This window comes from Bufo gargarizans, chromosome 3 (genome assembly GCF_014858855.1).
Source record: "Bufo gargarizans isolate SCDJY-AF-19 chromosome 3, ASM1485885v1, whole genome shotgun sequence".
In the NCBI taxonomy this organism is placed as follows: Eukaryota; Metazoa; Chordata; class Amphibia; order Anura; family Bufonidae; genus Bufo; species Bufo gargarizans.
Window position 1 is genome coordinate 31,519,433 of NC_058082.1, and position 15,302 is coordinate 31,534,734.

Sequence of the window (15,302 nt, forward strand, 5' to 3'; positions counted from 1 at the left end):
GTAAATGTCAAAAATAGGTATGTTGTCCTTTAAATCTGTTCCTTCCCATGTTCTTTTTCTTAGGCTGAAAACTACATCCTTCAGTCGAGTTGCCACTAGTCTGGTGAAGCAATTGGACCAGAAAAAGGATTTTTTGATAAGAAATGTCCATTTTAAGGGCCGGCATAAAGTAACACATCAAATAATAATTGCGCTGTTTGTCTCAGACAGGTGTCTCAGAAAAGAGCTGAATTAACAGGCTCGGTGCAGGACAAGCAATAATGAGAAGGGTTTATTGACAGTAGAGGCCGTTTGGATCCCGTCAGCTGCTTCACAGCTAATCAGGAAGATCTGGCAGAGGAGCTGTCGTGTATTTTGCTAACGAACTGCTGCTCATACCTCACATGCATAACACTCCGGCTCATGAGCAAAGTAAAGATCCTTCATTAGCTCGATGTGTACCGATGCACAAATCCTTTGTAGTCCATTCTTCTTCCCATCCTTTGCGCATAGATGTTATGATCAAATAACCAAAAGGTGAAGATTCATTCCTGGCAAACATGTTAAATAGAGTAGGTTCCTGTCTGGACTGAGGTCACCTTGCTGTGGTGGGTGGGCACAGATAGGTTTTGCTTTGAATCTCATGTTTCTTTATCATATCTAATATGTTTTAGTTTATAGAGAGATCTTGCATTTAGTGCCTTCAGAGGGCTGTTATATTTAGTGTTTTTCTTTGGGAAAAAGCAAAAAAAAAAAAAAACGGCTAGGCGTTCTGGTTGTGCAACACCTAAATCTTTGCATATTACTTCCCCATGAGGCATTGCCAATAAGTCTCCATACCTGACTGGTCTCTTTAAGGAGAATTAGCACCCTGCCTACTACCCTGATACTGGAAAGAGTTGGGTTGCCCCGATGGTATAGCTGGTATGGCTGCTCTCGACAAAATTAGCAAGTGTGGCTGATGTCAATCCGTGTGATCACTGGAATAGGAAAGTCACTTATTCTAAACTTCTGGGATGCGATTATTGCACATCAACCAGTAGACCAACTATAAGCTGTATTGACCAACTTTTGATGGGTGTTGGGCTGAGTCTGATGGTGCAACATTCCAGTATCACATAGAGTTAGAGCTCATGGAGGGATGCTTCTTGGAGAAATTCAGTCCTCCATTCATTTCATGGTATATTTACCAACTCTTCTGTCCAGGAGGTCTCCCCTTCTTCCGGGAGAGTTGACAAACATGGTATAAGATCACGGCAGCCTTCCTCTATGCAGAGATACAGTACTTGGATACAAGAGGAGTTTAACTACGGCCGCAGTGACCATTCCTGTACTGGCATTATAGCTTTTTGCAGATAATTTAACAGCTTAATTGTCATCCATAAAGTAATAAGGCATCCAGCGCCATAGTTCGGGCTGAATGGAAGTATTTAACCTCAGTCTTCCCCACATTTAATAAGACCAATAAAGAGAAGTAGAGGGGAACAAAGGACTCAATTTTCCTGTACGATGACTTGGATAAAAAGCCCGTAATGTCATCAAGTGACTGTAACCGGCTACAGTATATAATAATAACCGATAGGACCTTAACTACACACATATGGAAAATAGCAGATCTGGGTTAGTTGGCATCTCAATGGAAAAAGACACCAGACCAGGACTGTCGGACACAGACTATTTGTATGCACGTATACATGTATATGTAGGCCATTATAAATAGCATATATAGGACTCCTTAAAGAAGCACTCCAACAAACAAAAAATGTTTGCCTATAGCGTGCAAATTAGGTTATTAATGCTAAAGAATAATGTAGTTATAAGATGTATGGATTGTCTGCCATCATGGTTACTTCTTCCCCTCTGATATGGTTTCCTTAATGCAGCCCACATTTTCCATAATGCCTCTGGCTCTTTACAGACAGAGGGGCAGAGTCGCATTGCACTGAACTTGCTCCTCTCTGAATCCTATCTAGGGACAGCAAGTGATAGATCAGTGACATACTGTAGAACTTCTATCCCCTCACACTGTCTCCCCTGCCTCCTGCTTATGATTAGTTTCTGTCAGCCTTTGAGGTCCCCATGCACATTAATGCACTGAGCTCACTGAGGTCAGCTGATAATCGAATATGTATCACAAGGTCCTGACTCTGCCCTGACAGATGATGTCAGGGTAGAGAATGACAAACTGAATTTTTTGATCTGCTCCTTTTTTGATTCCAGAAAATAATTCACCCAAAAGTGTCTGGTTGTGGCTGTCTCCTCCCTCCCCACTGACAACAGATTCATGCACAGTCGAACTGAATGTGTATGTGTATGTGGGAAGTCTGGAGATGTATATTATTCAATTTAATGATCGTTCGGGTGATAACTATTGACTGGGTATGCCACCTTGACAAACAGGATGAAGGGAAGAGCAGTGTGAAGCTGCAACTCACAGGAATACACTGGAGATTCTGCACACATCACTCACAGATAGTATAGACAGCTAATGTGAGTCAGGGGAATTTTTTTTAACTCTGCAGCTAATCATTGTAGGAACTTACCCACTTTAACACTGCATTCCAAACGGCCCCAGAACAGTGTTCCTACAAAAGGTCTGCACCGTTAGGGTATGGCCACACAGGCAGGTTTCTGCATGCAGTTTTGAAAGCAAAAATCAGGAGTGAATCATAAAAGGAGAAAAAGTATAAAAGACAGATACCACTTCTCTTATTTTATTTCACTCCTTGCTTTGGCTTCCAAAACTGCATCCAGGAATCTGACGTATGGCCCTACCCTCAGGTAGGGTGGTGGGGGTTAAAAGGACATTCATGTTGGGCCTCATGCACACGACCGTTGTTTGCTTCCGCGTCCCTTACGCTGATTTTAGCGTTTCAGGTGCGGACCTATTCATTTCTATGGAGCCGTTGAAAATGCGGATAGTGCACCATTTGCCATCCGCGTCCGTGATCCGTGGATCCAGTCCGTCAAAAAAATATAACCTGTCCTATTATTTCCACGTAAAACGGTTCCCGGGCCCATTCAAGTCAATGGGACCGCGAAAAAACGAGGAGGCACACAAGATTGTCATCCGCGTCCGCGTCCGTTTTATTCCTATCATTTGCATGGCAAACCTGTCTTAGACTTTTTTTACATTCAGTTATGTTTGGTCCTCCAAAAATAAAGGAAGATACACGGAAACAAAAACGGAAACAGATCACGGAACAACGGAACCCCATTTTGCGGAACGGAACACAACAACGGTCGTGTGCATGAGGCCTTAGAATGTTGTGGGCTATCCTGGAATACTTCATTACATTGTGATTGGTGGCTTGTGAATGGGGTAATTCTTGGCTCAGTGGGCACATTGGGGGGGTACATCTAATGGCCTAATCTACACTTTACAGTATTATGGTTCTCTGTCTGGAGAATTAGAATATTCCCACAAAAAAAATTAATGGAGCAAACAGAAAAATGTCCATAACATCTCTCCATGAAATGGAGATCATAGAGCAAACCTGCTCTGCATTTACTTCCTGCATTAACATTTGCTCTCATTTTCTATATTTTAAGGGTCATTTAATATCTGTTATGTAATTGAATGTGCAGGCTCTAGAGAATCCCTCGCTAATCGCTCAACTAAACCCTTGCAATGAAAATTAGCGAGATGACTATTAACAACGGGCATGACATGCAATGTAACAGTCTGCTCCTTACAGTGTTTTCTCTACCTTGAAGGGGTTGTCCAGCATTTTATAAGCTTTTAAATTCTCCTGTCTCCTCGCTGGTCCCGTGGAATCAAGCATACTTGCCTGCTCTCAGTTCCAGCTCCTTCGGCCCAAAGCTCTCTTAGTGGTGCTTTGGTTCCCACATATAAAGTTCCAGCCAGGGCCGGCCTTAGGTGTTCAGGCGCCCTGTGCGAGCTAACCTTGTGGCGCCCCCCCCCCCCCCAAAAAAAAAAAAAAAATGCTTGTTGCTGGCATCATGGCATAGGCTGGCTGACTATCCAACCAAGTAGTTACCAGCCCTCACACCCCAAAGGCCGGTGTAATGTTATACTTCCCTAGTTCGTGAGATTTCCCTACCCTCGTCACTTCCGGTCGCACCGGACATGACGTGAGGAGGTGTGCAGCATCGCGCAGGCGCACAACGACAGGTTAGGGAAATTTCACAGCAGCGCATGCGCCAGGAGCCTCGCCGGCGGTTAGGGTAGGGAAAAACTATGGGCCAATGCGCAGTGATCGGATGGATGTTTTCAGCTGAACACCGGCCGACACTGCGCATGCACCGGGAGCCTCACCAGCGGTTAGGGAAGGGAAAAATTTACGTACGGGCCAGTGCTTTTTCCCTACCCTAACCGCTGGTGAGGCTCCCAGCGCATGCGCAGTGTTGGCTGGTGTCCAGCTGAGAAAATTAGTTTCCAATGTAGTATTAATAACTAAACAATTAAATAATAAACATATTGCATTGTCTACTTACCACCAGGACAATAAGATGATCTGGACTCTGGCTGCAGTCTGGCTCTGGGGACTCCATTGTCACTCTCATTATTCCCCCCCCCCCCAATCACTCTTATTATTTCCCCCCCTCCGCCATCACTCATTATTCTCCCCCCCATCACTCTCATTATTCTCCCCCAATCACTCTCATAATTCCCCCCCCCCCCCGCCCTCACTCTTTATTTTTCCCCCCCATCACTCTCATTATTCTCCCCCCCATCACTCTCATTATTCTCCCCCCCATCACTCTCATTATTCCCCCCATCACTCTCATTATTCCCCCCATCACTCTCATTATTCTCCCCCCCATCACTCTCATTATTCTCCCCCCCCCCCATCACTCTCATTATTCTCCCCCCCCCCATCACTCTCATTATTTCTCCCCCCCCCCATCACTCTTATTATTTCTCCCCCCCCCCATCACTCTTATTATTTCTCCCCCCCCATCACTCTCATTATTTCTCCCCCCCCCCATCACTCTCATTATTTCTCCCCCCCCCATCACTCTCATTATTTCTCCCCCCCCCCCATCACTCTCATTATTTCTCCCCCCCCCATCACTCTCATTATTTCTCCCCCCCCCCATCACTCTCATTATTTCTCCCCCCCCCATCACTCTCATTATTTCTCCCCCCCCCATCACTCTCATTATTTCCCCCCCCATCACTCTCATTATTTCTCCCCCCCATCACTCTCATTATTTCTCCCCCCATCACTCTCATTATTTCTCCCCCCCCCCCCATCACTCTCATTATTTCTCCCCCCCCCATCACTCTCATTATTTCTCCCCCCCCCCCATCACTCTCATTATTTCTCCCCCCCCCCCATCACTCTCATTATTTCTCCCCCCCCCTCTCATTATTTCTCCCCCCCCCCATCACTCTCATTATTTCCCCCCCCCCCCATCACTCTCATTATTTCTCTCCCCCCCCCCCCCATCACTCTCATTATTTCTCCCCCCCCATCACTCTCATTATTTCTCCCCCCCATCACTCTCATTATTTCTCCCCCCCCCCCATCACTCTCATTATTTCTCCCCCCCCCCCCATCACTCTCATTATTTCTCCCCCCCCCCCCATCACTCTCATTATTTCTCCCCCCCCATCACTCTCATTATTTCTCCCCCCCCCCCATCACTCTCATTTCCACCTCTAGTGTAGCGTGGCCGAGCTCTGTTCGATCCGCGGTACAGGAGCATTTGTTTCCTGTACCCGGCCGGACTGACAGGAAGTGCACACTAAGTGAGCACTTCCTGTCAGTCCGGCCGGGTACAGGAAACAAAAGCTCCTGTACCGCGGATCGAACAGAGCTCGGCCACGCTACACTAACAGCACACAGCAGGCGCAGGCAGGCGCTCAGCCTCAGCCACTCAGGCGGCGCAGAATGAGGGGCGCCGCCAGCCGCCCGAAGTTTTTTTTTTTTTTTTTTTTTTAACAAGTCTCTTTTTATTGTAAAAGTATGTAAGGTTACAAGTAGTACAAAACATTATCTTGATGACATTAAAGAGACTTACACACCATTTTTCAAATAGTCTTAACTCATACAACAAGGTATTGAGAATCGCATTAGAGGGAAAGGGGGAAAGGATAGAGAAAAGGGGGGGGGGGGGGGAACGAAGGTAGTGGTACAAGTTTCAATCTCAGTATATTCTTGTAAGACATAGGTATAAGAGCAATGCACATCAGCCCAAAGTATTATTTATACAGATAAACATACATAGATAAGACATGTCCAGTGCGGGTATAAATTATACTGAAACCAGAAAAAAGACATAAAGACCATGCCTATATACTGGTGCAACCTACTTATATTACATTACAAGCTATCCCCTAGCACATTGCACATATTGTAGATGGTAACTTGATAGATATTAAAACATTGAGTCCAAGTTGAAGTTGATAGACATATGTCATAGGTCTCTCAGCAGCGTGGGGAATCACGGAACAGTTTCCATGGACTCCACAACTTATGGAACTTGGCATGCGATCTGGAAGCCCAACTAGCCAGCTCCTCCATCAGGAAAATCTGGTCAATTTTGTCATACCAGCTATTTAAAGTCGGGGGGGAGGTGTTGAGCCAATTTACTGGTATCAACAACCTTGCTGCTTGGACTAGAAGGGTAGGTAGATCTAGTATCGAGGGCTGCCATGTTTTGGATGGTAACCATAAAAGAACTGAGTGGGACGATAACTCAATTGTAGTTCCGCATATGTCGTTTATTTTCTGTTCAATTTGTTCCCAATATGAACGAATCAAAGGACACGACCACATGATATGGCCTAATGTTCCTTTCTGGGACTTACACCTCCAGCATGTATCATGTTCCATGAAGCCCAGAAGTTTTTTTTTTTTTAAACCGCAACGTGCGCCCCCTGCTGAATACAGGGGAGGGGAGATGGAGGGGGCGGGGGCCCGCCCGCCCCGTGGGAAAACATAAGTGCCGCCTCGCCTGCCCATATTACATTGCGGGCTGTCGGCCGCCCGGCGCCCCTGTTGCTATGGCGCCCTGTGCGGCCGCACAGCCCGCACACCCCAAAGGCCGGCCCTGGTTCCAGCATGGCCCCAATGACTAGCCTCAGCATTGACGTGGCAGTAGGTCATGTGGCTCTTAGGGGACATGTAACCATTGTGGCCTGTCATTGGCTCTGCTCGTCTATTTTCACCAGGCCACCACTTTTCAGGCTTCGTTTTTGCTGCGTTTAAGAGATAGGTGTACATCTCAGAGGTAGGACCCATACCTATCAGACAATGGGGGCATATCATAGCCATCACACTTGGGTCCAGGACTATGAGAAGGCCTAAAAGTTCCCTTTGACTTTCCCATGTGAGGAGACCAATGCTATATACTGTAGTAGATCATACTTGAGGGGGCCACAGATGAAACAAAATGACAAAGTTAGCTATGCTATATCTATACCAGGCAGCCAACTGCTGTGCTCCTAGGCCTCAAAACAAATGTTTATCCTTTCATCTTGCAGATCCTTCAGCAAGACGTTGGGGCCTTTTACAGATTTTGCATCGGGAACCAGGAGCTTCAAGTTTTGCCTGTTTCTCAAAGTTGACCCCACAGTTTAAGGTCTATAGAAACAGTCATGCTTAGCCGCCTGGACCCCGTCTCTTAAGCAGTAAATTAGGTCTGAGATCGGGATTATGACATAAGACCCCTTGATCTCTTGGAAGGAAGCTTCAAGTTACAGTCAGATTTCACTTTTAATTGCTTTATGTAAGTGTCGGCCGTGTTTGCAGAAAACAATCCTTATTATGGCTCCTTTCATCGACTTCGGAATGCATTTATTCAAGATGTGATGAATGGTGTTCACCTTCTCTCTGGCAAGAAAGTAATCACTTTTTCAAACATGGCCCTGAGCGATGATGTATTGCGCGGTGGTGGCGCAGCGCGGGCATGCATTTCATTCAGATGTTGGAAAAATTCATCATCCTCAAGGAACTTTGCTCTGTGGATATGTTACAGGGCCGTGACAGCCATGTCCTGGTAGCATCAGGGGGTCAAAAACTAGAAGGGGGCGCAGGGGAGGGCTGATTATACTGCTCAACGCTTGTCAGTGAGCTCAGTACTAGAGGTAATTAGCAAAAAAAAGTTAAGTATTTAACCAGGCAGGAAAGAAAGTAATACTCTAATCACCGGAGCCGCGGACACATGATTAGCCTGCACTCCTGATTTATTGGGGGGGGGGGACCTTATGCCAAATTTGATACCTCTGTCCGTATTAAAGGTATTGATTTACAATCACTTGATCCGCAGCTAATCAGGGGCTTATTTACCTGTGTCGTGAGTCTTCAGTGGACTATCGGTAAATCAATCTCTGGAACAATATTATCAAAGTATAATATTAATCAGTGACCCAGAGAAAAACACCGCAAAATGATAGATGATGGAAACCATGTGTTGGAGGACGGCATTCATGAGTGACGCAAAGTTAGATTACTAAGGGAATTAACTGACAAGAGGTCGAGAATGTCTAGACAGGGACCTAAAGAAAACATATAAGGAGATTCCTGTGTATTTGGTACCTACACCCCAAGAAAGCCCTAGTTTAGTAGCCGTAAGGGACCTCCTGGTCTGTAAAACTCATTTTCTAATATCTTATTAGATGATTTTGAGTAAATGGAGGAGGTCTTATGAGCAAGATCCTTATCTATTAGCCCAAGCAGCTACAAAGAGTGTTTCTCACTCTGGAGGACCCAACACATCAATGCACTGCATGGACAGCCTACTGATATCAAGGAGCCTCATGTAATGCTTCACTTTATCTGTGGGGGTGCTACAGGACAACTGAACACTTTCTGACACATAGGTTATAGCTGATCATAGGGGAGATTTTGCAGTGGGATACCCTCTAAACAACTCAAGCGGAGGGTCCATTTGCAAGAACAGAATATGAGCCCCTTGTTCTTCTATGGATTATTACTGAGCATGTTACAACAGTATTGGACTGCGGCTACTTCTAAGGGTGTTATTTAAGTGGGGTCCCTCGGTCTTCATCCTTTAACCCTTATACAAGCGGAGAAATAGTCGGCACCCGATCCCTGTGTGCGTCGGCACGGGAAGGAAGGAATTCCAGATTGTAGTACAAAAATTCCCAGCTGGCACTTGGAGTCTTTAGTTTATGTATACTTTATTGTATTACATCAATATCTCAAATTAATGGACGCGTCTCGGCTAATTCAGCCTTGATGAACGCAGGATTAACGCTTATACAGGCATCTAGACTCTGCTGCAGGGGAACTACTAGACTTCTACCACTAGTCTCTGTTCAGTAGACTGCTGGCCTACAGGGATCAGGATAGGATAACACACCATGGGGTAAGGCAAAACCGTTTCCAGGGACACGCTAAGGTCAGGACAGGTAGAGTTTATACAATCCAAAGACAGTCCTAGAATCAGGGAAGGCAGCTCAGGGACCAATATGAGAAACGGGCTGAGGTTGGGTCAGGCAGCGAAGGGTTAAATCCAGAGACAGGCAAAAGTTGGTACATAAGATAGAGAACAAGACAAAGCACACCTTTGCAGGAAACTAGACTAGTTGAACCTATGGCTCAGGCACCCTTCCACAGGGTAAGGTCATTAAATACCCAGGGATGGACAAGCATAGGCTAGGCAAGATCAAGATGGATGCACTGGCCCTTTAAGAGCCGAATGAAGTGCATTCACATCCTACATTCAGAGAGGCATGCGTAGAGTGAACAGAGCTGCACAGTCCTGGTGGCTCAAAAAAGCAGTAGCGGCCCAACGGGCACAGACCTCGGAAATACCAGCAAGGGAAGGAAAGTGAGTGTGGGAGACTTTGAGAAGAGGACAGAAAAGTTTGATGATGAAGAGAGAGAGAGAGAGAGAGAGAGAGAGAGAGAGAGACTTTTTTCAGGGATTTAAATATTTTAGATTTGGGCAGAATTGTTTCATACCTGAATCAAATCACAAAATTGATTCGGACGAATCGGGCTCAAAACGAATTTTGAGAAACCTCCTCAATCGCGGACAAGAATAGGCAGTCCTACCGTATGGCCGGCCATGCCCATTCCCCTTATTTTGCAGACTGCAAAACACATACGGTCGTCTGAATGCACCCTTATACTGTAGTCCATGATTCTAATGTAAATTTTTATTGCTCAAACACCATTGCCAGGGTGAGACTTTACTCTGCTCTCTCTATGGCTGTGTCCCTCATGCAAAACTATTTAAGGTGCTGGACTTTAAGGCAATTTCCTACGGATTAGACATATTTGTGCCCATGCCAGGTTTTCAAAAAGTCTAGATAGTGCCAGATGACAAGGATTATGCAATGAAAACACATTCGTTCTGAGTGAAACACATTGAACTCGCAGACTGATGATTGCCGGTTTATCTATGACGCCAGTGATACGATTGCAATGTGTTAAATCCATTATGACCTCATCCCGCCTGATCCAATAACACACATGCTGATCTCATTACAATACTCCTGTTGTTTGTAGGATTACGGCATCCGTTACCCCAACACTGCACTGAACCTACACAAAGAACGTGTCAGACAGAACAGAAAGCATATGTAACGTCCTACATCGTAAATTAACGATGTGGACGGATGAACTTTACACCTACAGTCTTAAATGGTGAAAATCCTGCAAGACAAAGTGAGGGAGAAGAACGCAAAGATATGCTAATGGCTGGTTTTATGAACATCTCAGGAAAATGACTAACACAAAACAAAAAGGCAGGATGCATAATGTAATAGAGCTGATCTGCATCTCCATCTTAGGGCCCTTCAATCTAGAGAATGCAATTTGCATGGCTGCCTTTTGATTCAATAGCTCAGCCACTGGGTATTCAGGACACGTCTAGACTTGAGAGAGAACCCAACTCACTATCCAACTCTTACTGTACATGGCGCAAGAACTATTAAAGTTATATCAGGGGCACCACTTTCTGATAAAGGAAAGCAAACTGTCCGGGGAAGCAGCAATTGTTCTTCAGTTTTCGCTCCTAGTTTGGGGCAAAGTCCAAGAAAGTCAGGACCAAGTTTACATGTCAGTGTCCTACAGCTAATCAGTAGGCTGAGGCATGGACATTCTGACAAGACCCATCCATGGCCACTACGGATAGAACCACCAAGTATACACTCCCCAATAGCACTACAGTTTTCGCCCCTGGTTTGGGACAAAGATCAAGAGAGTCAGAGAGTTAGGGCCAAGTTTACATGGCAGTGGCCTACAGCTCTTCAGTAGGCTGAGGCATGGACATCCTGCAGCTCTCAGAAGTCAAGACCCATCCATGGCCACAAGAGGCAGAACCACCAAGCATACATTCCCCAATTGCTATTCAGTTTTTGCCCCTGGTTTGGGGCAAAGTTCAAGAGAGTCAGAGCCAAGTTTACATGGCGGTATCCTACAGATCTTCAGTAGTCTGAAGGCTTGGACATCCTGCAGCTCTCAGAAGACAAGACCCATCCATGGCCACTAGAGGCAGATCCACCAGGCATACACTCCCCAGTAGACTGAGGCATGGACATACTACAGCCCTCAGAAGACAAGACACATCTGTGGCCTCAAGTGGCAGAACCACCAAGCATACCCTCCCTAATTGCTCTTCTGTTTTTGCCCCTGGTTTGGGGCAAAGTTTAAGAGAGTCAGAGCCAAGTTTACATGGCTGTATCCTACAGATCTTCAGTAAGTTGAGGCTTGGATATACTGCAGCTCTCAGAAACCAAGATCCATCCATGGCCACTAGAGGCAGAACCACCAAACATATACTTCTTGTTATGTACATCTTGCTTTCTTGCATGCTACAAAGACCATGTTTTCAGCAGTGTAATCTCAATATCATCCATTGTTAATTATGGTGAAGGATTTCAGAGCTCCAATATTAGAGAGCACCACCCTCGCTTCTACATGTAAGTGTTTTTTTTTTAAATTAATTATTATTATTAGAGATAAGCGAATTTCTCAAAAATCGAATCGGCTGGTTCACCGAATTTTCCCCAAAAATCGGTTAGATCCGAATTTATTTGCGGCGAATCGTGTTAAAAAAATGCTATTTCCTGGCTGCAGAGAGGCTTTATAGTGGTGTAGAACACTGTGCCTTGCAGTAGCACGCATAGGGAGTCAGTGTGACAGGCATCGCTCTTAGAATCACTGCACACTTCACTTATTTGGGCAGTTACGGAGCCAAAACTGACCAAATAACTCAAATGTGAACTAAGCCTTACAGGTCAATGTTAGCGCCAGGTATAAAGAACCGTCCAGAGGCCCAAGATCCTACTACAGCGTGAAAGAGCGCACTCCTTTTACACCATCGTCAGTTGATTCCACATAGATTTCTACAGAACCTGTTCTATTAAACGCTTATACAAGTAGAGTCCCCCCGACAGAGCAGAGAGGGTGTCAGCAGTAAGTTTGTGTCTATGTCACTTATTATTTTGTCCCTCCTCTGATCCATCAGAACAATAACCCCAAAAAAGCAGATACTGTCTGTGGAGCATCCGCCTTCACTCGGTCAGTATTTGATCAGTAATCCATCAGTATTGCTAAAGCCCAAAAAAACAGGAGTGGATCCAAAACAGAGATGACACGTGAATGTAATATTTGCATGTCTTCTGTGTTTTGTACCCACTCCTACTTTTGGCTACTAAATTATAAGCCAATTCTGATGCAAAATAGGGACCATGTCATGCAGGCCTTACAGCTGTTACATAGGATCCGTTGTGCATCTCATTTTTCCTTCCTTCTGACAGATCAGAAGAAGGGTAAAATAAATGATGATGTCAGCCAGGCCGAAAGGAGGGTGGGAACAGCATGAGAAGTCCACAGAGTGGCCCTATGACATAGTGGTGAGGTGGAAGCAGCATGAGGAGACCACAGAGTAGCCCAATGACAGTGTGGATGTGGCAGCAGCAGCATCAGGAGGACACAGAGTGGCACAATGGCAGAGTGTGGAGGTGGCAGCAGCAGCATAAGGAGGAGGCCACAGAGTGGCACAATGACAGTGTGGAGGTGGCATCATCATCATCGAGTACTGTCTGCACGTCACTGATGTCCTCCTCAATGGTCTCTGGGTCAGGAGCCTGGCCGCTTGCAACACCAGCTCCCACGCCACTCTCTTCATCACTATTTGCCTGCCTAGCAGAGGAAGCGGCGGATGTCTCCTCCAGATCTTGGCTGGCCAGTAGCTGCTGACTGTCCTCTAGTAGCTCGTCCTCACTGTATAGTGGAGCTATAATTCGATTCACTCATCTCTAATTATTATTTAAAAATTATTTATTAGGATGCCTAGTAGCAGAGGACACACGGATGACAAAGGATGGTAACTTTTGGATTTACATGTTGACGTGGAGATCTGGAGGTATCTCTCACATTCAGTAGAATGGCTGGTGGGCTTCTTATCTCTTTGGAGGTCCAAACCCAGCTATAGAACATAGGCCTCTAAATAGCCATTTTTTAATGTGGTAGGTCATTTTGGAGGAGGCCAACACAAGATCTGTTATCACTGGGATGATGGTGGTGGATCCAATCTAACCAAGATCTACAGAGTTTCGGATATCAGTTTTTCATACATCCTCTCAAATGTTAAGAACTTATCGGTATATTCTGAACCACATTAAGTAGTTATAATTTGCAGTGGAACCTGGCAGCAAGTGTACAATTTACCTGCAGCACCACCACTGGCTCAATGAGGAATTACACTGTTTCAATTGAAATTAATGGGTTGTCCAAGTAATGCACAAACATGCCAAGTCCTCCAGAGTGGGAAATGCCCTTTGCAGTCACTCTTCTCTCCCGACTAAAAGATGAGATTAGTTTCTGAAACCAGAAAATGCCTTTAAATACTCTAAAACCAGGTCAATCTATTTCTTTAGCAAGTACTGAGTATACCCAACATGCGGTTTCTGTTTGAAGACAGCATGTGTTTGTATTTCAATGGCACGCTGTAAAGGATTATATGATTCACTTGTCAGTGTATTATCGCATTTCATCTTTACATTACACTTTCACAGATTAAAAATAATGGAGGCGCGCAAGGCTGATTTACCAAAGCCGAAAGCACGGGTGACTTCACAGCAAGCTGAAGGTGAGCAGGTTTATACAACGTTTTCTAGAAAACTTCTGCTGTGCAAAAGAATTTAGCAAATCCATTGCATTTAACATGTTATATTTCTTTCTGTTCTATGGAAAGGGACTGATTGATGAGGATCATGCTGCCTGGACCCCGCAATTTTGAGGCCGCAGTGTTTTTCCTGCACGGTGACGCTAATGGCCACCTCTCAAGCAGGGAACACAACCGCAATTGAATGGGGCTTGTCTTGCAATTCCCTGCACAGTAAGGGTCAGGGAGTAAGACTGTGTAGGAGAATGCACAAAGGAACCTTGGATTTTCAGGACTGCTGAGGGTAGCAGATGTCGACCCAATGTCAGACCATATACTCCCCGACAATTCCCTGTGCTCATCATGGATAACCCTTGCTAGAGCAGCAGTTTGGGCTTCATTGCTGCTCTTTTTATTTTAACTGTAAACAAACAGTTGAGACCATGGTCAGCCATTACAATGTGTCACCAGGTTTGGGGCTACTAGACCACCAGCATGCCGTTATTCAGCTGGTGTTTAGGGTTCCAAACCTGTCTACAGCAAACCTATCCATCAGCGCAAAGAATGGAAAATGAAATTGAAACTTAATGGGAGAAGAGTCCAGGACTCTTAAAGGGGTATTCCCATCTTAGACAATGGGGGCATATCGCTAGGATATGCCCCCATTGTCTGATAGGCGCTGGGACCTGCACCTATATCGAGAACAGGGCAGGGAGCACTGTGGCTGGAGGACCCCAGATTTCCTGGGGTCCATCCACCACCAAGCGCTAATCCTCGCCTCTCCCATAGAAGTGAATGGGAGAGTGCTGCGCATGCGCGGCCCATGCTCCCATTCATTTCTATGGGGCAGACGGTAATAGCCAAGCCAGCGCTCGGCTATTTTCGGTGGCCCCATAGAAATGAATGGAGGGCGGCTGCACATGCACAGTGCGCCCTCCTTCACTTTCGGGGCTCCGTTCTTGATATAGGTACTGGTATGGGACCCGCACCTATAAGACAATGGGGGCATATCCTAGCGATATGCACCCAGTGTCTGAAATGAGAAAACCCCTTTAACCAGCAGCATCGGGCTCATGCGCACTGTACTGATAAAGGTGAGAACAGTACAACTTGCTACATTGGGCATGTGCCTAATGTGTACTGCATGCAAAGTGAAGAGAGATGTACCATCTGTGGGTTCATCAGTAGAGTGTGCATGTGCCCGATGTAGAAAAGTCCAGGATCCTTCTCCAGCAGCATTGGGCACATGCAAATGGACTGATGATGCC

The 15,302-nt window shown here is 45.6% G+C and overlaps 1 protein-coding gene across 3 annotated transcripts in view; it reads right to left on the bottom strand.

Moving 5' to 3' along the window:
- The window catches only part of FAT3 (FAT atypical cadherin 3), a 444,217-nt gene that overhangs the window by 132,708 nt on the left and 296,207 nt on the right, over positions 1-15,302 (bottom strand). The gene's annotated exons all lie outside the window — the stretch shown is intronic.